At 37.4% G+C, this 24,313-nt stretch overlaps 1 long non-coding RNA gene across 1 annotated transcript; it reads left to right on the top strand.

Annotated features, from left to right (window-relative positions):
* The first annotated feature begins 16,215 nt into the window (after positions 1-16,215).
* Positions 16,216-20,250, top strand: LOC120592719 (uncharacterized). Its single transcript, XR_005650197.1, has 3 exons — positions 16,216-16,804; positions 19,252-19,350; positions 19,864-20,250. It is a non-coding gene; the product is annotated as an uncharacterized LOC120592719 (long non-coding RNA).
* The last annotated feature ends 4,063 nt before the right edge of the window (positions 20,251-24,313 follow it).

Consider the following 24,313-nt stretch of genomic DNA (forward strand, 5'->3'; position numbering starts at 1 on the left):
AATGGTGATAATTATAGACCTATCAATAATCAATTTAAATGTAAATGGATTAGTTCTCCAATCAAATGACAGGGTAGCTAAATGAATTTTTAAAAAAGACTCATATATGAGCTGTCTGCAAGAGACCTACTTCAGATCGAAGACACACACAGACTCAAAGTAAAGGGATAGAAAAGACATTTCACGCAAATAGAAATGAAAAAAATGCTGGAGTAGCAATGCTTATATCAGAGAAAATAGACCTTAAAACAAAGGCTATGCTAAGAGACAAAGAAGAAAATTGCATAATGATAAAGGAATCAATCTGACAAGCAGATATAACCATAATAAACTTTTATGCACTCAACAAAAATATATAAAGTAAATATTGACCAATATAAGCGAAAAGATCAACAGTAATATAGTCATAGTAAAACAGTACTGTTGTGGATCCAAATGTTGTGAGTTTATATTTTTTATTTATTTTTCATACAGCATAAAACATTCTATGCTTCTTAGAGCTCTAGCCATCGGATCCAGACAATCGGATAGTTTTTAAGGAATAATTAAAAAAATAAAATCTACATAGCATAAGTATGGGTATGTGGAAGGGGATGGTCTTTCCTCTAACCCCTACTGTTAATTGCTCATTTCTAACATTCCTTCCCTAATCAAGCATACATGAGAGTAGACACAAAACATAAATCCCATGTAGACTTGTTCACACCTACAGATGAATCCTACCTGATTATCCTTACCTAGTACACTAAATGGGTTCATAGTTGTCAAGCTCTGGACAGATGTATTCTCTGAAAATATCTCTTCTTCATTGAGATACTGAGTTAGTAATTAAAGCAGCTGCTGATCATAAGCCCAAACATACACAGGAGAGGAGTGACAGAAAGGACAGGTCAGGTGAGAGAAAAAGAAGAGTTTTTCCATGGGCATTATAGGGATGGGTAGAGGCGTGTGTATAATAACCTAATTTTGATTCTTGGAATTTGGGCATTGCAGAATTTGGGCATTGAGAGTATGGCAGTTAGTGTCTAAATAAAAGAGTTCTGGCAAGCACTAAGCTTTTGCTCAGGAAAACTGGATACTTAACAATTCTGGTGAGACTGTCAGGTAGTTGCTTGAACAACTTGGGAATTAGAGACAGTGTAGCTTGGTGACCTCAGCGCCACAGAAATCGCAGCCTCAGGAGGTATATTGTGTTGTTCCTGGTTCTGAACTCTGACATGTTAAAATCACCTGAAAAACTTAATGCTGATGCCCAGGTCACACCCACTGACCGGCAGACCCAAAAACTCTGCAGTAGAAAGATAGACTGACATTTTTTTGAAGAGATAGAAATGAATCTAATGCACAGCCAAGGGCTAAGACACTTTAGTAACTAACCAGTCCTGCTCACACCTTCTCTTGTTGCTCTTGTGATGTGGTTGTAGGCACACTGCTTCATCTGGTTGCAACTGGCTCAAGAATGAGGCAGGCATTTCCAGATCTCACTGCATTAAGTTAATATAAATCTGAAGTAGATTATGGTAAGTTGAGATGTATATGGTAAGCCCTAGAGCAACCACCAAGAAAATAACACAAAAAAATGATGAAAAAATAATTAAAGGCATTAAAATGTTAGGCAAGGAACTATTCACCTTCTGTAACAGAATGCAGAAAAAGGGTAAGAAAATGAAAAGGGACACGAGACATATAGAAAACAAAATGTAAAATAGTGGATGTAAATCCAGCTATATCAACAATAATGTTAAACATGAGGGAATCAAAAATCTAATCAATTAAATAATCTGAAAGACTGAGATTTTCATACTGAATAAAAATACGAGAACCCAGTATATGCTCTGTACACAGGACAGAATTTAGATTCAAAGGTACAAATAAGTTGAAAGTAAAAAGATGATAAAGATATACCACACAAACAGCAACCATAAGACATCTTGACTAGTTATAATAACATCAGAGAAAATAGACTTTAAAAGCAAAAAAATGCTACTAGTGATTAAAGAGGGACATTTTATAATGATAAAAGGGTCAATTCATTAAAAAGATATATAACAATTTAAAACATACATACATCTAACAACAAAGACCCAAAATATATTAAACAAAAACTGACAAAACTGAAGGAGAAATAAAATTCAATTATGATAGTTGGAGACTTCAACACCTCATTTTCAATATTGGATAGAAAAGCTAGACATACACAAGCTAGGAAATAAAATACTTAAAAGTACTATAAACCAACTAGACTTAACAGATGCTTTATCCAACAACAGCAGGATACACTCTCTTAAATGAGCATGGAAGTCTCTAGGATAGACCACATGCTAGGCCATAAAACATATCTCGATAAATTTAAAAGGATTGGAATTGTGCAAAGTATGTTCTTTGATCACGGTAGAGTAAAATATGGAGTTAATACTAACGAAATTCACAAATCAAACAACACATCACCGAAATAACCAGTGAGTCAAAGAAGAAATTACAGGAAAATGAAAAATTATTTACATAATGAAAATGAAAATACAACCTACCAAAACTTATGGAATGTAGCTAAAGCAGTGCTTACAGGTGTAAATGGAGGAAGCTCTCAAATCAACAGCCTAACCTTCCAACTTATGACACATGAAAAAGAGAAAACTAAATCTCAAACAAAAGCATTGAAATGTTCAATTAGGACAGGACGCACCAAAAGTAACAAGCCTTTATTCACTTGCTGCAACAGTTCAGGCAAGAGGCAAAAGAGAAAGGTGCTGGCTTTCCCAGTGTTAAATTTTCCCCAAGGAGCAGTACTGAGAGAGGGTCAGGGGACAAAGTGGTGAAATGTTCTCAGTGTCTAGGAGCCTCCCCACTCCCTGGGGGAAAAAAAAAGACTCCCATACTTTCTGTCCTTTTGTGGACCTGGGGAGCCAGGGGGATGACAGAGGAGAAGGGCTAGGAGTGGGAAAGTACCAGTCAGAGTAGTGAAAAATATCTCAACCTAAGCCCTCCGCCCCTCCATAAGAAGGCACAGGCCAGGAATGCATATATGCATATGAGAATGCTTTGCTAAGGGGTCCTGAGGCCTTGATTGCAACTCTTTCCAGGAACTGTAATACATTGGCTGTGCTTCGAAGCTGGTGTGGGAAGACAGCTCTGCCATGAGCCTGCAGGTAAAGCCATTGTCAGGCTTGAATACTCACACACATAGAATTTTGGCCTGGACGTGTCAGAATAAAGGAAATTATGTGGATCAGGGTGCAAATTAATGAAATTCAGAATAGAAAAATAATGGGGAAAATCAACAAAACCAAAAATTCGTCTTTAGAGGAGCCATAGAAATTGACATATCTAGTTTAGCTAGATTGACCAAGAAAAAAAGAAGGGTTCAAGTCACTAAGATCATGGGCAGTATCTGTGTCCAAAACTGAGGACTGAGGGTAGCCGGGCCTGACATGATCTTTGGTGTCCTGTCCTCTGTTTTGTCTCCCTGTGAAAGGAAATCTCCCCGCTTTCAGGATTCTCTCATGCTTCAGAAGGCCATTCATCTCTGACCTTACAGTCTCTCTTTTTTCTTGGTTGACTCTATAGCTATAGTCGCTGGAAAACCTGTTTATCCCATATCTATTTCATATGTTGCTGGTGGGCATATAAAATAGTATAGACACTCTGAGAAATAGTTTGGTACTTATTTTAAAAAATCTAAACATACACTTACCATATAGATATCAATTGTACTCCTGAGCATTTATCCCAGAGATACAAAAACTTATGTCAACAGAAAAACCTGTACATGACTGTTCACAGTAGCTTTACTTGTAATAGCCCAAACCTGAAAACCTATACATGACTGTTCACAGTACTTTACTTGTAATAGCCCAAACCTGAAAATAACCAAAATATTCCTAATAGATGATTGTTAAATAAACTGTGGTACATCCATACCATGGAGTACAATTCCGCAATAAAAAGGAATGAATTAATGATAACATGCAACGTCTTAGATCAATATCCAGGGAATTATACTGAATAATAAAAGCCAATATCAAAAGTCCATATGCCGTATAATTCTACTTATATAACATTCTCAAAATGACAAAATTAAAGTGATAGAAAATAAATTAGTAGTTGCCACGGGTTAGTGATTGTGGAGGCATGAGTAGGCATGATTATAAAGAGGGAATACAAAGGAGACCTTTGTGGTGATGGAACAGTTCTATGTCTTGATTGACGTGTTACACAAATCTATACATTTGATAAAATAGCATAAAATTAACATACATTGTACCAATATTAATCTTCTGGTTTCAATTTTGTATCATACTTATGTAAACACTGGGGATAACTGGGTAAAGGATTCCATAGGACCTTTTTATACTATGTTGACAACTTTCTATAAATCTATGATTATTTTAAATAATCATAATCTCTGCTTTCTGTTTTCATACCCTTTGTAATTTCTTTCCCTTGAATGTGGGCTGGATTTAGTGACTCACTTCTAATGAACAGAATATGGCAGAGATAATGGGACACCTCTCCTGATATTAGGTTATAAAAAGATTGTAGCTTACTTTTGGAGAGCTCATTCTAATTCTTTCTTTGTATCTCTGGGGGAAGCAAGCTGCCTTGTTGTGAGCAACGCTGTAGAGAGGCCCCTATGGCAGGGAGTGATATCTCTATCCAACAGCCAAAAGGGACCTGTGGTCTCCCAATAGCCACACAAGTCAAGCCTTGAGAGTCAAGTCCCCAGTTAACCTGTGAGATGTGACTGCAGCTCTGGCAACACTTTGATTGGAGTCTTGTGAGGAACTCTGAGCCTGAAGCATTCAGCTGTGTCTTGTTTCCTAACCCACAGAAACCATAAGATATTACATGTTTGCTGTTTTAAGCTGATTAAAAACAAACCTAAAAATAAAAGTGAGGTGGAAATATTCAAGGTATTCTTGGGAGAAAGCGAATAAGCCAGTCTGTATGAATTGATTTTGAGTGGATGTGTGGGTGTAAAAAGTGGGAAATGAGATTTTAAGGATAATTTGTGGCTGAATGTTGGAGACTTAAAAACTGAGCTGAAAAGCTAGGACTTTATTCTGAGAGCAAAGGTAATGCAGTGTTTGAGTAGATATGATGAAAATGCCTTTTTAATTTTATTTTTTACTTTTTAGAAAATATTGGTTTCAAGGGGGGTGTGAGACAGATTAGGGTAGGGAGAAGCCTAAGTTCAGTGAGGAACCTCAGTGAGGAGGCTGTTTCAGTGGTCTAGGATGAAGTTATAAGAGCCTCACTTGGGGTGATAGCAATGAGAAAGGATTAGCGTGTGGAAAGATAATGCAAAGGAGGCTCTGCTATTTTAGGTGGCAGACTACAAAAGGGATCCCTGTGAGGAGGTCAAAGACAGCTAAACTTGTGATCTGGACAATATTATTATTCTTGAAGTTATTTATAAAACAGAGCATTTCACGTATTTTTCAAACCAGTAAGGCTGCTTACTCTTAAAAAAAAAAAAAACAACAATTTAATTTCTTTATTTTGACTGATGGATACTCTTGATGGCTGGTCTGATATCCTGTATGAAGGATCTAACCAGACAAAGCAAAGGGAGTCTTCTGGAGAACCTACATGTGCTTACTTCTGCCCAAGAACTTCCCCTGTTTAAATGGGCAGCCCTGTTCCTCAGAGTCCTTGTCTGTTTTATTGATGACCCAGAATGCTTAAGAGCATGTGCTTTGAATTCAACAGAATGGTTTCTCATCCTGACCTTTGCTCTGGGACTATAACCAAATTATTTTCACTCCCTAGGGTCAGTTTTCTCAGTTGCCTAATAATATAAGAATACTGCCCTCTGAGAGTATGATAAGGAATAAGTAAGAAAATGGTTATAAAGCATCAGGTTGAAGCAAACCCTGAATGAATATGAATTATTATAATTATTGATCCCAGCTAAAAGGAAGGTCAGGATGTTATATTTTATTTTTTAAGAAAAAACTGTGGGGTGGTGAGTGCAGACAATGTCAGACTTAGGTAGGTTCTCAAGGAAAGAGTTTGTCAAACTGAGACATGAATGATGGCCTTAGATAAAGAAATTCTCTTTTTATAGAAGGTATAGAGAGTGACAGACTCTCAATTCCATCTTTGAGAATAGTTTCTGTTGATTTGTCAGAAATATGTGTAGGCCAATAATAGGGTTCTTGATAATAGCAAGGACACTTTGGAAATTCTTGTTTAAGTGTATGGGTTTCAGTATTGCTTCTAAAATGATGCAAAATTACATGATCAAGGATCATCTCCATCCCTGGAAGGGGGAAAAGAACACGAAAACCACTGATTAATAAGATATTGAATAATAAGCATATATGCATTTATATTATGGTTCTTCAAGCAAAGCGTTAAAGGAGGGTCTAATATAATTTATTATTTACAAATGCAAAAGAGCTTTGGCCCTACACAAGCCCTCCATATAGATTTCCTACTTGGTTCTATAGATCAAGGGAAACTGAGCAAAATCCATCCTCAGTGGGCCTTGTGCTCTGCAACTTTGCTCAGTTTGGAGTCAGAATAGGTATTTAGAATCTTCGAGAGTCCAAATATTGATCATTTGTACAAGCTCATATTGATCGCTATGTTTGTTTACTCATCATTAATAAATAATAAGAAATTATTTAATATAGTTTATTAAATATAACTTTCTTTTATAAGATATTTGTTGAGTGCCCATTTTTTTTTTTGGTAGCTTCTGAGTGAAAATTAAAAACACTAGTTAGACATAGTTTGGACTTCAAAAACTATAGAAACTACTGAAGAGTAAGGTGTATGTGTTGGGGCATTCTAAGAAATATATACAAGAAAATGCAATTCAGTGTAGAATGTGAGAAGTCTTTAGGAAGGGAAAGTACAAAATGCTATGCCATTTCAGGGGCAGGGGAATAATTTTTTTAGGATAGAAGCAGGGAATATTTCATGGGAGATATATGGAATTTGAACTTGTCTCAGAAGCTGGGTAGGCTCTGGACAAGAGGAAGAAAGTGTACTTATAGTGAGCACCTGTTCCTGGTCTTTTTGCATGTCTGAAGTCATGTACTCCTTCAGGACTATTTATGCAGGAGGCCGGATATGTGGTGTTTGAAGGAAAGCAAAGGAGTAAAAGGTTGTCAAATCTCATGCTGCATTGGAGAGTGGCAAAGAATAGAAGCAAGGTCAACATTGCATTTCTAAAGTCTTTTTTTGTTGTTTGTATATAGGTTCTCTTTATGTATGGAGAGGTGTCTAGAGCTGCTACACCATCACGAATGAAAACTATTCTCTATAAAAGGGCTCAGCAAACTTCTTCTGTAAAAGGTCAGGTGGTAAATAATTTAGGCTTTGCAAGCCAAGAGGTAATATTGAGGATATTATATAGGTGCTTAAATAATAAGTGAGAAAACAAATTTCTACAAATTTTTATTGATAAAATTCAAAATATAATAATTGTGTGTAATATTTGGTAATACAGGTCTACTAAGGAGAAGAATGAAATTTTTTTATGGTAGGGATAACATTTCACTTAATTGCAGTTTACAGTTAGTGTTCTCTATCATCAAAATTCATTGTGAATGATGATCTGTTAATGCTAACCTGGATAAGATTTCACATATTTCACCTTGAAAATGTCTTTTCACACAGTTACTATTAAATATTGATATTAACCCACGAGCAAATGATTTTAACTGAAGATATTTATCACTTGAGAGGCATTTATAGAATTCAATTAAATTCTCATGATATGGACTTTTAGTATGTCATTATATTGCAAATTTATCACTTCCTATTGAAGTTTAGGTTTAAGCTCCTCAATTGCAGAGTTTAATAGTTTTTTAAAAAATATTTTTGAATGTTTTCAAACATCATACAAAAAATACAGAAAATAGTATAATGAACCACATATACCTAGGTTATAGAATTGTCAAGATTTTTCAATGTTCACTTCATCTATCATTTCCTCTTCTTTATTCTTTTCTTTTCTTTTTAAACTATTTTGGAGTAAATCCCAGGCATCATGTTACTGTAAGTCCTACATACTTTAGTATTCATCTATAAGAAATATGGACCTTGTATGCTTATATAGCTATTCTTTTAAACAAAAAATCCCTCATTTTTAATTAGAATATTTAATGTCTTTCTCTCTTGATATCTTCTTGCAGTGTGAGGCTTGAGTATAAGACCAATTGGTTAAGAAAACAATGAAACTAACTTTTCTTTGCACATCTGAGTATATAAATGCTCAATCTCATTGCTTTTATAAGTATTTTTTTAAATAACTTTTTGTTTCGAGATAATTATAAATTCACAGGAAGCTGAATAGAAATATATAGACAGGTCCCATGAACCCTTCATTCAGCCCTCCCAGTATTAGCATCTTACATAAATAGAGTACAATATCAAAACCAGAAAATTAACATTGGTACCATCCATGGAGACTATTCAGATTTCACTAGTTATATATGCACTTGTATGTGTAGCTATGTGTGTTTAGTTCTGCAATTTTATCACATGTGTAACTTTGTGTGTAACCACCACCATAATCAAGATGTCATCATGTATCATCACTTTAAAGCTCTCTCATGCTTCCTGATTGTAGCCACACCTATGCCTTTATCTCTATTCCTAATCCTTAGTAACCACCATTCTCTAACTCTAAAATTGTTATTTCACAAATGTTATATAAATGGAATCATGCATCCTTCCAAGATTGGGTTTTTAAACTCAGTATAATTTCCTTGAGGTTCATCCAAATTGTTGTATGGATCAATAGTTTGTTCTTTTTTTATTGTCAAGTAATATTCCATTGTATGAATGTGCCACAGTTTATTGAACCATTTCCCCACTGAAGGATATTTGGATATTGTTTAGTTTTGGTCTATTATAAATAACACTATTGTAAATATTCATGTTCAAGTTTCTGTGTGAAAATAAACTTTCATTGTTCTGAAATAAATGCGTCTATGAGTTTTTTTTGTTGTTATTTATTTTGTTCTTTAGAGTCCACATGTAAGTGAAATGATGTAGCATTTGTTTTTCTCTGTCAGACTTATTTCCCTCAGCACAATACCCTCTAGGTTCACCCATGTTGTTGCAGCTGGCAAGATTTCATTTTTTTAAGGCTAAGTAATATTCCACTGTATATATATACCATCTCTTTTTTATCCATTCATCTATTAATGGACACTCAGGTTACCTCTAAATCTTGACTATTGTAAATAATGCTGCAATGAATATATGAATTCTCATGTCTCTTCAAAGTAGTGCTTTGGGTTTCTTCAGATAAATACCATAAGTGGAATTACTGGGTCCTACCTTGTCTCTTAGTTTATCTTTGTTTTAAAGTCTATTTCATCTGGCATAAGTATTGCTACTGAAGCTTTTTTGTTTGTTTTCTTTTTCATGAAATACGTGTCTTTCGATCTGAAGTGAGTCTCTTATGGGCAGCATATATACGGATCTTATTTTCTTATCCATTCAACTACTCTTTTGATTGGAGCATTTAATCTATTTATATTTAAAGTAATTGTAGATAGATATGCAGTTGATGCCATTTTATTATTTATTTTTGATCTTTTTTATTTTTTATTTTTCTTTTTAAAGAAGTAATTTCAATATTTCCTGTTATACTGGTTTGGTGTTGATGAACTCTTTTAGCTTTTTCTAGTCTGGAAAGCTCTTTATCTGTCCTTTGAATATAAATGATAGTTTTGTTGGGTAGAGTAATCTTGGTTCTAGGTCCTTGCTTTTCATCACTTTGAATATTTCCTGCCAATCCCTTCTTGCATGCAAAGTTTCTGTTGCAAAATCAGCTGACGGTCTTATGGGAGCTCCCTTGTAAGTAACTAGTTGCTCTTCTCTTGCTGCTTTTAAGGTTCTCTCCTTGTCTTTAATCTTTGGCATTTTAATTATAATGTGTCTTCATCTTGTTTGAGACTCTGCACTTCCTTGGCTTTGCTTGTATGTCTACTTCCTTCATGAGGTTTGGGAAGTTTGACTTCATTATTTCTTCATATAGGTTTTCAATTCCTTGTTCTCTCTTTTCTCCTTCTGGTACCCCTATGATGAGAATATTGGCAAACTTAATGTTGTTCCGGAAGCCCCTTAAACTATCCTCATTTTCTTTGATTTTTTGTTGTTGTTGTTGCTATTCTGATTGGGTGTTTTCTGCTACCTTATCTTCTAAATCATGATTTGATCCTTTGCTTTATCTAACCTACTGTTGATTCTCTCTAATGTATTTTTCATTTCAGTTTTTATTTTCTTCATTTCTGACTGATTCTTTTTTGTTTTCTATCTCCACTTTTATGTTTTCTATCTCTTTGTTAAAGTTCTCACTGAATTAATCTACTTTTCCCCTAAGTTCATTGAGTATTCTTATAACCAGTGTTTTGATCTCCACATTTGGTAGATTGCTTGTCTCCATTTTGTTTAGTTCTTTTTCTGGAGCTTTGTTCTGTTTGTTCCTTTGGGACATGTTTCTTTGTCTCCCTCCTTTGCTGCCTCCCTATATTTGATTCTATGTATTAGGTATGTCTCCCAGTCTTAGTAGAGTGGCCTTATATAGTAGGTGTGCTGTGGGGCCCAGTGACACAGCCTTACCTGGTTTCCTGAGCCAATTGCTCTAGGTATGTCCCTTGTATGTGTTGTGTGTGCTTTCTGATTGTGGTTGATCCTTGGTTAATGTTTGCATGTCAATAGGAGGGACTGACCCTCAGCCTCATTGGTTTTGATGACTGGCTGTGACCAATGGAGGAGCTGTTGTGCAGGGCCTGACCCTACAGAGCAGGATTCACTTTAGCAGGGCTCTGGTGCCTGTTCTGTCTGCCTTTTGGGTGTGTCATCCTTGGATGTGACCCTGGTTGGTGCTCCAGCTCAGAAAAAACCTGGCCACCAGATGTGCAGGCCAAGACCTCCTGGGAGAGGCCCTGCTGCAGACAAAATTCTGCTGCAGCCTATGCCCTACCAAGGGCCACCTGGCATGAACCACCAAGCAATTCACAGATGGCTGCCATCCACACTGGACCTAGATCTCCTTACACAGTTGGTGGAGGGCAGGTCAATGGATGGCTTTCCTTACACTGGCTTTGTAGGTTAATTGGCCTGCCTGCGAATGCCCCAGTTGCAGAGATAAAATTGGACTTTCCCATCAGAACTCTGTTGGGGCTCCTCTTTCCCAGTCCTTGACTAGAGAGAGAAATTTAGAAAAGATTTTTGTCTATTACTGCTGGTGGTTCTGAGCTGCAAACTCTTTGGGCCCCTTAGTCTAAGGACTAAGCAGATAAATAGGAGCCCAAGGAACTACATTGCTTTCCCTCAGGTCTTGCAGTATCTAGATAGCTCATCTCTTTCTTTCCAGGATTTAGTGCTCTTTTTATCATTGTCTGCTTATAATTTCCAGGGTTATTTAGTTTTATTTAGAGAAGATAAACAGAGAAAAATGGGTATAATACCATCTTGTTTCAGATCCAGAAAGCTTAAATGTATTTTGAAATATAGAAATCCCCTTTGCACTTGCAACAAGGGGCAAGAATTGCTGCTTCAACTGTGTTTTGAGCTCAAAACATATATATCCACTGCATATTTGTTTGGGAATGATGATATTGTTTCTTGTTTTGAATTTTAACACACAGAATGTATATAAAGCATCTTGACTGGTAATTCAAACAATGTTAGCTATTAAGAAACAAATTTTCTACATTATGTGTTGTATATAAGCACTGTTTTGCCTTGTAATTTTAGGTTGAACTATTAAGAAACATTATTAAATCTACAGCAAGAGTTAATCTCCAAATCCATTCTGTGTTTAATAGTAGTGGTTGAGGGTGGTTCTTCCAACCATTTAAAAACACGAAAAACACTCTTAAGTTGAGTCATACTAAAACAAGCAGAGAGCCTTAGTTTGTATATTTCAGCTCTACAACTTTTTCCAGTGATATGCTGGTAAATGTTTAACAGTTAGATCTCTGGGGACCAGCAGCCCTGGTTTGTAGAGTTTGCTAGTTTTTGTGGCTCATTTCAAGCTACCAATGTGATGTCACTAAATGAGGTGTGGTGAAAAGTTATACATTATAGGGTCTTGAGCTGGCATTAGCAGGCTTTAGCAAAACATTGATTGAAGAAATCTTAAGAGATCTTCTAAGGAAAATTAGCTTCTCTGTCACACACATTGAATAGTTGCAGTAGGCATCATATTTGGATAATTGTTCACTTAGAGTATCCCCTACCTTTATAAAACATGCACACAGAGAAAAATTGCTTTCTGCATGATTTTATTTTAATAGAACAGAACAGGGGAAAAAATAAATCAGATTTTTGCTTTTCTGCACTGGGCCTGAAAAATTGGTTTAACCAATCTCATTATTTTCTTTATAAGTAAATATTTACTTTTAGAATGACCTCTTAGTAGTTAATATCACATGTTAGGTGATGTTTAATTATGTTATTTATAGAGGCATTAGCTTGGTTTGGGTTTCTGAAAAAATAGCAAGTCTGGTTTTAAATGTCCTTTTTTGGTGGCATTTGTAATATATCAAAGTGATGAAGAAATCTGCTTCTTTGAAAGTTAAAATTACTTAGTCATTTGCTTCCCTGACCGTGAATAGAAGCTTTGCAACTACATGGGCAGCAGAGATGATATCTCATGGAACATATTTGCTATAATTGTCTCTCTTCAAACATTTCCCACTTTTTGGCCTCCCGTGCTTTCTGCTATACGTACTCCTTTAGCTTTCTGTTTGCACCCTATGTGGTACTGACCACTTTGCAGCTCTGTGTTTTATGAGCCTTGTTATGTCCCTCTGCCCAAGCCTGCCCTCTGGTGTTTTAAACACTATCGGTACCCATGCCTCCCTGCCTAAATCAAGATAGCTGGCATCTCTTGCCATTGGAGTTGCCATTGCAGATAAATGAATCCAGATTAAGGGATCGTTTTTAGTTCTGAGACCAATTCCAATGTAGGGAGGGGTTGCTTTCCCCATCCGATAAGCAATTTTCAGAACCAGCAGATTGTCCTATATTCAGTTCAGTTCTGACACTATATACCCAGAGATAGCATCAAGAACAGCCAAAGGGAGGAGATGCATAGATTAAGGTGTGGGGAAAGGGTATGAAGCTTCCGTGCTCTCTCTAGGCGAGCCATTCTCCCAGCACTTCCATGAGTTCACCAAATTGAAAGTGATCTTGACCCTGTCTTTGTATGTGTGTGTGTGTGGAGGTTTCATTACACAGACATGATTAATTAAATCATTGGCAATTGGTTCAACCTCTAGCCCCTCTCTTTTCTCCTGAGGTCAGGAGAGTGGGACTGAAAGTTTCAATCCTCTAATCACATTGTTGCTTCCACTGGCAATCAGCCTTCATCCTTAAGTGCTTTCCAAAAGCCATCTCAATAACATAACAAAAGACACCTCAGTCTCAACATTTAGGAAATTCCAAGAATTTTAGGAGCCCTGAGCTAGAACCTATGGATGAAGAACAAATACATATGAGAAATATATTTTGGTTATCTGAATGACCAAGTATCTATTTTTTTATAAATCACAATATTGCAGTGTCACAGACTTGATGGTTACTCTGTCTCAAACAGAACTGTATTATTTACTTGGAAAATTCTACTTTTCCAAGATTAACCAACTATTGACAATAGTTCTCAAAGCAACTACTGTGGCCTATAAGGGTGACCTGAAACTTGGCAAAAACAGTTCATTAAAGTTCTCTCTCTCTCTCTCTCTCTCTCTTTTGCCTCATTTATAAACTGCCTGCTACCTGGGGCCAAAGCAGAGCTTAGTCCTGGAAATGAGGGAGTTACATTTCTTCCTTGGGCCTGCCATTGACTCGAGTCTGTCAGTTCTTCTATGCCATCCTTTTATTTTGGGAAATGGGACAGAACCTCTTCTGTGGGAAAGGGGTTTGCGAAGATTCTACTAAACTCCTTTGTTATCACCTCCTTGTAATGCTGAGGTGTTGTTGGAGAAAGAGTAATGAACATTGGCAGAACAGGATCAGGAATGCTAGAGAAGGTGGTCATCTGTGATCAGATGTCATCTCCCTTCATCCTGAGTTATAGCTACTCCTATTGAGAGTGGTTGATTGACATTTATAATCTAAGGGTTTTTATTTTTCTTAAGGATGTATTGCTTGTGGAAATGGGACCTCTCTAGAAGGAAGTGACAAACTCCTTAAATATCAATGATTTCTTAATGATGGTTAATTCATTACATCCCTTTTAGAATATTAAGTTCCAGAGGGAAGGAGATGATTAGGTGCCAGAGGGTGTCTAAAGGGAGCAATTCAGAGCTGGCTGAGGGCAGACAAAAGGAAAATTCTGGTCACTTCACATTGTTGCTCCTGGCCAGCCCTTTGAGGGGCAACAACACACCATTAACCTTTTCAACAATAACTTTATCAAAAGAATATTGACGTCGAGAACATTCACTAAGAGGAAGTTATACACATCTGCCTATGGGATTCTTGTTTTCAAAAAAATGTAGCTTTTATTCTAATTAAAAAAAAACATCCTTGATTTAGTAGAGTCACACTTCTCTATAGCAGAAAAGCAGAATGAGATTTTATGGGCAAAAGAAAGAGAAATTTGCTTTCCAATAGATGTCTAATTACAATATCTTCACACCTTCCACAGTTTCTTTTATAGTATATGGAGACTTTTTATTTAGAACAACATTCTAAGGCATTATGTGATCTTGATTTATCAAAGCAAAGTTAAATCATGCTCACATACTGTGCTTGGGAAAAGAGAGCTAACTTTTATAGAACACCTACTGTGAGGTGGGAGCTTTGCCTAAAGTGTTTAATTAAACCTCATTCTATTAGTCAGTGTGAGCTGTTATAACTATAGATTGTGTGGCTTAAGAAAATAGACATTAATCTCTTAGTTCTGGAGGCTGGGAAGTCCAAGATTAAAGTGCCAGCCAGTCAAATTTCTGGTGATGGCTCTCTTCTTAGCTTGCAGATAGCTGCCTTCTCGCTGTGTTCTCACATGGTCTTTCCCAGGTGCATGTGGAGGAGGAGAGATTGTCCTCTCTTCCTCTTCTTAGAAGGCCACCAGTCCTCTCAAGTTAGGACCCAACCTTTACAACTTCATTTAATCTTAATTACCTCCTAACAGCCCTATTTCCAAATACAGGGGGTTAGGGCTTCAACATATGGACTTTCGGGGGGACAGAGTTCAGTCCATAGCACTCACCCTGTCTCAAGGACAGTATGTTTAAAATTAAACAATAATTACAGAAGAGTAAGCTAAGACCACAAAGAAATGGCTCACTGGGCTCTGGAGCAGGGGCTGGTCAGCTTCAGAACACATTCTTTTAGTGAGCCATGTGAAGGCCCAGATGTTGGGCTTTTTTTAGAAGAATGGACATGATGAGGGTTGCATTCAGTTTGTGACTTAACTTTGCTCTGAGGAAAGTTGGACTGGGCCTGAAGCTGCCTGTGGGCAATATACATGCCTAGTATAGAGCAGGCGCATGTGCTTTTCCTCTGTTTGGTAAGTTGAAAAGCAAAATTCTGAAAACACTGATAGTTCTCTCAGAAATTCAAGGCCCAGTTGTGGACTCTATCTCTTATCTAGTGTGGCTCTTTCAAATACCCTTTATAGAAGAGAGGATCTAAAATACACACTGTAAACCCTGGCATAGGAAATTCCCATTGAAATGAATAAACAGGGTCTGTGAGGAAAGCATATAATTTCTTTAGCATTAGCATTTGCAGTTTTTTAAATTATTTAATTTTCCATGAATTCTGTGATGTGAGTAATATCTCCATATTCCTGAGAGAAAAATGGAGGCTCCAACAGGTGAATGATGTGGACAAAATAGTAAGACCTTATGGAGCCAGGGTGCCAACTCAGGTGGCTATCTAGACCACTTTCACCTGTGCTAAGTTATTCTTTATCTTACACGTACTCAGGGGTGTTAGAGCAGAGCTGTCAAAACCTTGCCTATGATGAGTCTACCTTTACTTTCAGTCATTCATTTACTATTGGCTTATTAAATATTTACTAATACCTGCAGTGTTCAGGACTTTTTTCAGTACTGCAGATAAGAAAGTGAGCAGAACAAAGCTGTAGCCCTATTGTTAGGACTTGATTTCCTTTTCAGGAGGCAGGAAAGGCAGGGGCCTGGTTACTTGAGGTTTTTGGACAGGCCCAGTATTTATCCCTCTTTTTTATTTTATTATTTTATTTTATTTTTATGCTACTTTTTATTTATTTTATCCTATTTAAAAATATTTTATTTTATTATTTTATTTCATTTGTTTTTGGACAAATGCATAATAAAACTATGCTGCCAGAGTAGCTAGTGCCACAGAAGAAACTAATTATAAAGACCAAGTGGTCATATATTTGTAGAATTTACCACTATAATCAAAAGAAACAGTTAATCTGACATGCATTTCATGATGTACATAGTCATTCTGTGCTACATGATAAGTAGGCATAAATTACAAGCATTTAACCAAAATAAGTATAATCGATAAATTTTACACAGATGAATCATCTTCTAAATGTTTTTTCTTATTGTATTAGGTGTGTAGCATTCAGATCTGGTGTCTTTTTACCTTTCCTGGTATAGTGTGTGGTTGCCACTTCCTAGTGTGCAAAAACAGAGCTCTTCATCTCATTATCCATCAGTTGGGCCTTTCTAAGCCACACTAAACCTACTCTAGGTCCCTTCTGTACCTCCCCTACATTCATCAGAATTCTTCACATTCTTTTCCTTATCCTTTCTAGGCACCTTCATCCACTGTGCTGATATCAGTGCTGTAGGAAGACTCTAGGGTTGTCAAAGTAGCACCACAGGTATGTGGTCTCCCACTGGGGACTGGCCAAAGTGGGGAGAGGGAGAGATTGTTTCACTACATCCACTGGAGAGTTCTGGATGGAGGAATGGAGAGGAAGTTGAGAATCAGGGTAAGACATAGTGTGGCAGATAGAGGAGAATCAGTCCTAGCACCTACAGCTCTTGTAGATGCAGGAATGAAGAACTCTTGTGATTTTAGTTGTAAGGAGGATTTATCCAAAATCTTTCCCTCAAACCAGGCATTCTTTTAACAAGACAAAAAGCTTCTATTTAATGATTGGAGATAAAAATCTGAAAATGCAAATGTTTAGAGAATAACTACAATGGTTTGAAAGAGTTTGATTTCCAGGATAAATATGTTACTGTAATTTAGGAAGGAGTTAGGAAATAGGAAACCCTAGGAGACAGTAAAGGACAGGAGGGAGATGACTTTCAAGAGGGAAGGAGGAAAATGTTATTGGACTTTGAGTTAAGTATTCCAATTCTGCTTCAGTCTCTGTTTTTCTGGGTCTGTTCTAGGCTAATGGGAATTGCTGGGGAAACATCTATAACTCTGGCTATGTAATGCCGGGCCACCTCTATGATTGTTGGGTATGTCTGGCCACCTCTATGATGGAGGTCATACACCAGTTTGGCCTCTTAGCCATAGAAGGCTCTGTGAAAAGTGTTTCTCAATTTTAAAAAGAAGATGACACACATTAATAAGTTGAGGCTAGATTAAAAGGAGGTTATCTAATATGTTGGGCATTGCCTTTCAGGGCAATTACTAGATGCTCTGGGTGGAGTTATAGGAATAAGGCCAAAGGTTGAATGACTTTAAGCCACCCAAGTAGAACAATTCTTGCTGAGAAATAGATGGCGTGGAGTGCTGAAGTGGCTGGGTGGCCAGCTGGCTTGGAGGGAGTGGGAGCGACTTCCCTGGAGAAAGGGAACTGGTTGAAGCAACACACAGCCTAGTAAGGGAAGACTGCATTAGAAAGATTCGAGAGAGCACAGGAGACTAGTGTGAGAGCACGCACTACTTTCCCTGTGCCTGGCATATCCTGGTGGGGCCAGAGGAAAGCCTGCCTGCACTCCAGTCAGAACCACCCCAGTCAACATGCACTGAATATGCTAGGAATGTGGGAGGGATGAGGGCCAAATTATAAGTTTCTAAGGAGCCCAAGGAAGCAAACATAGAGATTCTCAGTTTATTTTCCTCTAGTCAGGGCCCTATCAGTATAACAGAATTACTGATTTTTGGATTAGGCTGATTACTGTTGGTGGCAACACACCCCAAAAGAAACTAAAGACAGATGGCTCACTTTGAATCATATTTTTTTTCTCAGACAGTATTTAATGTCAAAGAAAGTAGAGAAAAAAATAGGACTCAGATAATCTGATATAGCACATTCTCTTGTCATGATTGTTTCAGTTTCTTGGCTTTCACTTGGGAGGTTGTTCTTATTTGGGACAGGATGCTAAATGCTATCATTTAAGATACATTTCACAACAAAGTACTGTTCCTGATCTCAAGGGAAAATGATGATGGTCTCTTTGAAAAGCTCAAGTTCTCAGATCCAACTCCTCCCATCACATAGAATAGTATGTATGTCTCATAAAGCTTTATATAATTATCAAATATGTCAATTAATAAATAAATACCATATCCATTTATGTAGTATATAAATATATATCAAATATTTTGTATCTGATAGAGCACTTTTCTCTACTAGAAAAAAGGTGGAGTTTGAGTCATATACCAGAACCCTCCGTCTGGAGTAGAAAATTTCATTCTTGGCCCAGATCCATACTAAGCAATTGTTCCACCTCTTCCTGGCTCCCTTTCTCAGTGGGCAGAAAGAGCAGAAGTACATGTTGTTTAGTCATAGGATCTATGTTTCCTCCATGCAGTCCTTAAGTAGTTAGGACATGCATACATTTAGGATACCAGACCCTGGATGAGGGTGGACATGTATTCTCTGACAAAGCCCTTATTCCCACCTAAAAGATACATTTACCTCTTACCTATTCAGAGTTCAGAGTTAGGCCTGTTGGGAAGGTTGAAAATATTACTTGAAATGAATTACTATTTGATTTGGCTATCAATTAGGATTGTTACGGGGTCAGTTAATTCTTAAATGAGTACATAATTTTATCCTTTCTATCATCTCTATATCTCCAATGGCATACTGTTGCTGAGGATTTTTCTTCCTGTGTGGAATGTAGACCCTGCCCAACCAGGCCTAGCCCAAAGCCCTCTTTACTCTCTCAAAGTTGTGAGCTTCTTTGGCAGTGCAATCAGTTCTACGTCATCTAACTTACATCTCAAAGTGAAATACTAATTAACTCTTATTCATCACTCACAATATGCCACTTGCTATTCCAAATGCTTTTCAAATGTTAACTCATTCAATGTGCACAAAACTTTACAAGGCAGATACTATTATCATTTTTTTGTTTGCAGATAAGGAAAATGAAACCCCAAGAGATGACTGGTTTCTGCACATCATACCACATGTAGCAAAGCTGTACAGAAAGCCATCTGGTCCAACCCTCTCTGCAGGTACTGCATTGAGAGTAAGCTTCTCCACAGAAGGCACAAGTATGAGGACATGCCCACCAGTGGCTCCTGGTTTTGTGTCAGAGTGATCTGGGGAGCCTTTACAAATAAAAGAATCCTGAGCTTTCCACTCTGAGTCTGTGACTCAGGGATTTAGAGAACAAAGTCAAGTTTGGGGACCATATTTCCTGCAGCATAATCCTATGTGCTCAGTGTCTCAGGAGTATGTGTGTGTGTGTGGGCGGGGGGAGGGGCAGTGTCTGTACTCCCACAGATTGCCTAGCCTCAACATCAGAGGTCTCAGATGTATGTGAGTCTGTAGACTCGATGACAAACCACAGACAGACAAATAATCAGTGGATCTTATCAGATATGGAAAAATTTGACAATGAGGGATGACTAATTTTAGGAACATTTATTGTAATTTAAAATCAAAACTTCTAACTGGAAGACAGTTTTTCCAAAGCTCATGCTTCCAATTTTGTCACTTGCCTAATTACTGAACTCCACTTACAGGTCAGAATGTGCCCTGATGTCCTGGTAGGTGATGCTGATGTCTATACTCCAGAGGCAGAGCACCGCAAAGGGACCTGACTGCTCTCTCGAAGGAGACATGGCCTCATATTCAATTAAATCAATTGCCTCACTGTATATCAAAGTTGGATTTAAACACTTTTTAAAAAGTACAGCACCTTGTTCAAGGCCTTTCATTGACTAACATTCTGTTTGGACTGTAAGATGGACAGCCCTCTCAGTGGGGCTGGCCCTCCCCAGTGTGCGAAGGTCCTTCTGCCCTTCCTCACCTGCTTGCCCTCTGTCAGAAATGAAGAAGGACATTTTAATATAAATTTCTGCTTACTTCAAGTTTACAAAGTTCACAGCTGCTTTCTCTCTACATCAGAGCTAAAAATAAAAAGCAAAAACTCCAGGGTAGCAACTATACAGGATTAATTTCCCCTTTCTTTTGGCCTTTTTCTCCTCTTCTAAGGGTTAAGTATGTGGAGGGAAGAATTGCTAGACTTTGTGTCTGTGCTTGGTGGGAACTATTAAATTATCGTGGGATGTTTTTGATTATACCACACATTGGTGCTTGAGCACCATGGCTTTGGAAGCCACATGTTCCTCGCTAGCCTGGCCCCAAATATGCTTGTGGGGGCCCTCCATGACACTGAAACAGTGCAAGGTTAGGAGCTAGTCCTGGCAAAGCGAAAGGAAATGGGCGATAAAACCAAGAACTCAGCAGCTTACTGGAGCCAGGATGCTGGGGTCTGCTTAATTGCAATGAAATGAAAAAGATTCAGGGGTTTTCATGAAATCCCATAGGTACACTTGCCAAGCCTCAAATATGAGATTGAATTAGTTTCTAATTCCTCCCCTCTCCCGTTGGCCATGCCTTATTTCTTCTGGAGGTTTGTCCACAGTTTTGGGGCCTGGGAGGAGAGAGGTTAACATGAGTGATGGCCAGGCTCCCTGAGGTCTCACCAACCACACAGAGTAACTCTCAGGGGTACTCCATCACTGGGAATCAGACATCCACTGGTGTTCAGTGCTCCAGAAACATTTAGATCAAAGGTGCTTCCCCTGAAGGCCCACGAACAGGTGGTGCTCTGAGGCTAAGAAAAAAGTATATGACATTTCTCTGGGGCAGAATCAATATCTTTCATAAGAATCTCAAATGAGTCTTTAAAAATTAAGAAGCACTAATAGAGCAAAACAGAAGTATGACAACATGTGGATTTTCCTGGGGGAGAAGATAATTTAAAGGAATGATTGAAGGAAGAATGGAGAAAGTAGACAAGGCTGCTGGAAGCCAGAATGGTGATGTGACAGGAGGTATCCAAATGAAAGAGACTTGGGAAGGAATGAAGGTTCCTCATCTGACCTCACTCAGTGGGAGTGTCTCACTGAGTCACTCAGGGAAGGAAACCGGTCTCAGGATAGAGAGGATATAGTAAGAAAACCAGCCCAGATGAGTCAGGCAAGATGACACTGACTTGTAATAAGTGCAATGAATTGTTAGAGGGGAGAAGCACAGAGCACAGAGTATGGGGGTTTGGAGTTTTTCTAGAAACCCTTGTTATAAATATTTTGACAAGGAAGAAGTAATGCATATAGCTGTAGGTGGCAATGCCTTCCAAAGGAGATAACAGGTACTTTTTCCTCCACTTAAATTTTCACCTTTTTTCCAAAATATTTGTTTCTCTCTAAGGACTAACAAAAGTATTCCTGATAGGTGGCAAGTGAGATTTCTTAATTAACCATAAAAAAGACATGTTTGTTTATGTTTTATTCTTAGTATTCCGTATATTCCCCTCAAACACGCCATGTGGTGCAGGATAAGAAAGGAAGAAGGCAAACGCTCCACAGATATTTATCAGGTTTCCCCAGGGTAGCAGGAGGTGACCCAGCTGTAAGCCTAGGTTGCAAGGACTGAAAAGGGAGACATATAGTGTTTCCAAACAGAAAACAACCAAAAAAGATGAATCAAGATAGTTCTAGTACAAAAAATACATATAGGGAAGGGATGAAGAAGTGATAGGCTAAATTCTATCTTTTGATTCACTTCTGTCTAGAGCCACAGAATAAAATCATTTCTTTTCTTTGAAGATTAAATCTGGTCTCCCTGTCTTCACCTCAGAACGTCTTCTTCTCTCATTAACTGGATTTCCATATGTGGTATGGGATGACATAAGCTGAAAAGGGCCAGGAGGCTGACTAGAACAAAGTTCAGATTGTAATCTCCAAGCATCAAATCTATTTTTTATCCACACTCTCAACATTTACTTCCTACCACTGAATAAAAGGTACAAAAAAGAACAACAACATAAAACCTTCACAACAACAAATTTGATATGCAATAAACCCCTAGAAATGTTCATTTGCTGTTATCAGGCATTTAGGACTAAAATTCACACTACTCATTCTCGTTTGCCTGTGAGAGCACACAGGACAACCCTAATGAAATCTTTAATAGCAGGGCCAGGAGAAACATACATGATGTGTTAAGAAAGTCATCACCAAAATAAAATGTATGCTTATTTTATTTGTACACTCATTAAGAATCAGTCTAGGTTTGCATAATTATTTTTTAAGGGAGATAAATTCTTTGTAAGTGAAAAAGTGATTTTAAACACTTTTTATTGTCCCTGTTTGGTTATTTGTGGTTGCCAAATCTACAAAAGTACAAAACTTTTAAAAATCCTTGTTGAAATCTTGTGGAAAATGTACAGTCTTTCAGAAATTCTCCAGCGTTTTCATTTAAGTTAGACAGTGAACAGAGGAGCGAATTTGTTGTCCTGGAACCCGTGCTAACAGGATGGCGTGTAAGTCTGAAGTTGGAAGCATTGATTTTTTTCAGTTGTGGAGCAAAGTGGAAACAAATCACATTGATTTCAAGTAAATTAGTTTCCTAAGCTCTCTGGAGTCTTGAGTGATTTTAGTAGTGAAATTCTGCTGCTCTCCAGCACCATCAAAGGCAAAAGCATACACGTCATGGCTAAGGGCGAAGTCTCAAGAACATTTCTAGACATTGCTTTTTAAATGACACTGGCCTGAAATATCTGGGAGATCTCATAATATTCAGATCAGTTTTCTAGTAAAGGCAACTGCTTTGCTGACAATGAAGTTGGAACGAAAAATGTGTATAGTGCAGGTAAGATAAAAGACATCTTTCTCTTCAATTGCAAAAGTTTGGTGACCAACTGCCTTATTTTACTCTAAAAAATTTAGTTTTCTGATTTTATTTGGTTTGTAACATTATTTTCCTTGGTCTTGTTACGGTAAATGTTCAATATTTTTGGCTTCTTTGGAGAATATCATGGAAAACTCTCAGTTTCTAGACAAGGAAAAACAGTCTGTTAGCATAGGCTGAAATGCCATTTGATCCTCATGGTGATTTCAGCATGTGGACATACTGCTCAGGCTCCTTGTTACTGTCTCCATATTCTGCCCCATTCTTGCCCCTCCTTCCCCAACCTTCCTCTCTTGCTACTTCTCGCAAATCATTCAAGCTTCAAAAGGATCCCTAGTAGCTAAGCAACCATGTCTTGAAAGCTTGACATTGAGATAAAGCTTAGATGTTTTGGAGAAGACTTTCAACACATTCAGAATAGAGCAGGCAGCAAAATCCAGCTGCATCTAGGAAGAGCTCCATGGGAGGAGGGTTCCTGAGATATTTTCATGGTCACAGACTTGGAATCAGCAAAACGTTTTTAAAACAGACAACCTGGCTATGCTGTTTTTTTTTTTATTTTTTATAAAAACATTTTTATATTAAAAGAAACTTTCTTTAATAAAAAAAGTATATATATTCTCTAATACTGCAAGCAATAGCTAAGGTGCTGGAAATATTAACAGCAACAAAACTATATTTGTTGTAAGAACTTAAAAAATGCTCTGATTGCTTGCATTTTTCCTCCCACTTCCCTCTACTTCTCTCTTTGTCTTATTAGAAGAATACCCAGGATGACTGCCTGGGTATGTTTCTTAAAAAAAAAAAAAAAAAAGATCCTTTTGCTTAAATTCCATGAGTTTTTGAACCTCTGGAATTTCACTAGAGGTGTCAAATTTAGCTGACCCCAAACTTTTTGCTCAAACAGAAATAGAAGCCTAGGGGAGAAAACCCATGCTGCGTGCTAAGAATATAGAACCCATAAAAGAACTACAATAGAATATTTTAAGTGATCTTGTTAAAAGCAATATGGCTCCTCAGAGTTTTACTTCTCATGAGAGTGGTGTATGTACTTTTTTTAGATTTTCTGTGGCTGTCTCCTTTTATAAAAATAATTTTAAAAACCTGAAAGGAACTTTTATTTGCTAATTTAATGCTTTAACCAATAATACTTTTTCTTTTTCTTCATTTTCTCTATTATCAGCTATTATTCATTTATTCACTCAATTCTTAATGAGAACCTATCATATTTCTATGGGAAATAAGAAAGTAAATAAAATACATCTCACCTGCAAG

This window comes from Pteropus medius, unplaced genomic scaffold, assembly GCF_902729225.1.
Source record: "Pteropus medius unplaced genomic scaffold, Ma_sr-lr_union100, whole genome shotgun sequence".
Classification (NCBI taxonomy): Eukaryota; Metazoa; Chordata; class Mammalia; order Chiroptera; family Pteropodidae; genus Pteropus; species Pteropus medius.